Genomic DNA, 2500 nt, shown 5'->3' on the forward strand with positions numbered 1-2500 from the left:
AACTTCCACTTCGACAGTATTGTTCAGAGACGCAAACCTGGCCGAAGTGGCGAGAGTTCGAAACTTGTAAGCAATTGTGTCATGTTGACAAGGCTGATCACTGAAAACACACAAGTTTTAACATTTATCTTACCTGAACTTTCAGAGAGAAGCAAGAAGCATCGTTCCATTCTTTGGACGTGACGAGAAGCCCTGGATGCCACAGCGCAGGTTAAAGAAGAATGAATGATCGATGGTTTCCACGATAAATCACCCACAGCACCTCACTGATAACAGTGATTTTTTCTTTGCAATGAAATAGCTTAGTATCCTTCATTTGTAACCACTTTGTAGACCTGCACTTGCGGTCTTACCTTTTGGGACTCTCTAAATCCCCTATCAATACGTGCCTGATATTCCAGTCGTAGGAAAAACATCAATTTTTCAGGAACAGCCAATTCAGAATGAATCGTCTCATTCAAGAACTTCACTGACGATTCCTGTTGTTATTTTTTTCACATTACCAGTAGCAGATTCCATAACCTTACTGATAGCACGAGTAGCAGATTATCGAATCGGAAGTAATAAAGCTATGTCAACAAGATAGTGTTTGGTGACAGGGTGTCGTGTCCAAATATCTAATGTCGCAATGATGTAATCGTATTCCTTGAATACAATGTACCTTTGCAGACACGGTGCAGTCGAACTGGGCTCTTCAATAATGTTTGGAGGGGATGGTTTCTAAAGAAACTGTGGTGCTGCATCCATGGGGAAGTAGTACTATACAAAAATTTGGTTTTATCAACGGTTGAAAATGTAAATTGACCACCATACAAATATTCTAAAAGCTTTTAGAATCTCTGTACGGTAGTCAATTTACATTATCGACTCCATTAATAAAACCAAATCTTCAATAATGTAGCCGAATTCGAACTAATGTAACTGTCCAAAACTAACAAAGGTTGCCAATATTCCAAAGCTCTCAAACAGTCACAGGATCTCTTGGTACTTGGTTCGAACTTAACAGATTGATTCAAAGCGATTTCATATACAGACAATCAGAAAAATAATCAACCAAGGCTGTGTACAGTGTTATTGCTATAAATAATGATGGTGGAGTTGACAAATCCAAATCAAACGATAGCAAATAAATCCGTAGTTTGCACATGATAATGTTCTTAGTCTGGCCGGGATGATAAAGGTTTACAGATATAGAAGCCAACTGTAGTTATTCATAAGTTGTAGTTCTCAGATAGATCGTAGGTTCGAACTAAAATAGGATAATTAAGATACTAACAATTATTATAGATTCTTACTTATCTTAACATAAAATAAGCCTGGTACGTGGCACGCTATACGCCAACAAATAGAAACAACAAAAGCTACACATGTCTTGCATGAGGCTTAATTAATATGGACGTGTAGCACATAGCACATATCCACTTGCATACGACATATAGTGAATGGTTGCAACAATATCCTAGAGATTTTAAATTTGAAAAGCGTTCCGTCAAAACCTAAAGAATATACCTGAATATACGACTTAAATTATTATAGCTTTGATAATAATATAGTTAGAAAACAAGCAAAAAATAATCATCGCATGATGTAGCAGAGAATAACACTGACAAATGCAACACTGGAAAGGTTAGGACAAATAAAAAGATAAAAAACTTACGTACTTCGGTTTACGCTTGTACCAATGGAGACAGGGAAATGGTATCAGTAGCAGATTCCATAACCTTACTGATAGCACGAGTAACAAAATTCTGATTTTACTATGAGAAATTTGTCTAGCATTTAGTATAGGACGAGATCTGAATTTTGGGTGTAGAAGAAGTTGGGTATTCACGCATTTCCTCACGATAATTCCTACGCCCTTATGGGCACTCTATATGACTCGTTTTCCTGTGAAATTCTAACACGTTCCATAGCTCTAATTAAACGCTAGATGATTCGAATAAATGAGAACAAAACTGACAATGATTGTTGCTGCAGTGTTAACACAAGGAAAGCAAAGAGCCTAATATATATCAAAACAAAGCGGTCGGTAATGTCACTGCCATTCAAAGACAAGGTTACTCAGCCAAAATTGTGGAATGGTCAGTTGATAAAAATCGATCAAAATACAATTTCAAGTTTTTTTTCCCCACTGATGCAACCTTTCAAACACAAGGTCCTACCAATAGTTTAGTTCTGCCATCAATCACATTTTTTTGCAATGACAGCTAGCAGACAATGATGGTTCATCTAACTCAGTCAATCACACCACTCTGACTCAATTTAACTCATTGAACTGATGTGTAACAGTGATTGACAACAGTGAAAAACAGAACTGTTTATTGAATTTGAACTTTAAAGTCCACATTACCATCAAAGGTGCAATAATTTGGTGCAATATGGGAGCAGGATTCGTGTAGTAGTGAGAGCACTCGCCTACCACCAATGTGGCCTGGGTTCGATTCCTAGACTCTGTGCCATATACTGCCATACACTGCCCATTTCACTTAGTAGGGCTAAC

General features: G+C 37.4%; 1 long non-coding RNA gene across 1 annotated transcript in view; it reads left to right on the plus strand.

Moving 5' to 3' along the window:
* The window catches only part of LOC138011260 (uncharacterized), a 5674-nt gene extending 3709 nt beyond the window's left edge, over positions 1–1965 (plus strand). Inside the window, exon 3 of the long non-coding RNA XR_011124669.1 lies at positions 146–1965. This is a non-coding gene — a long non-coding RNA (uncharacterized lncRNA). The remainder of the gene's footprint in view (positions 1–145) is intronic.
* The last annotated feature ends 535 nt before the right edge of the window (positions 1966–2500 follow it).

The sequence above is a fragment of the Montipora foliosa genome, chromosome 7, assembly GCF_036669935.1.
Source record: "Montipora foliosa isolate CH-2021 chromosome 7, ASM3666993v2, whole genome shotgun sequence".
Classification (NCBI taxonomy): Eukaryota; Metazoa; Cnidaria; class Anthozoa; order Scleractinia; family Acroporidae; genus Montipora; species Montipora foliosa.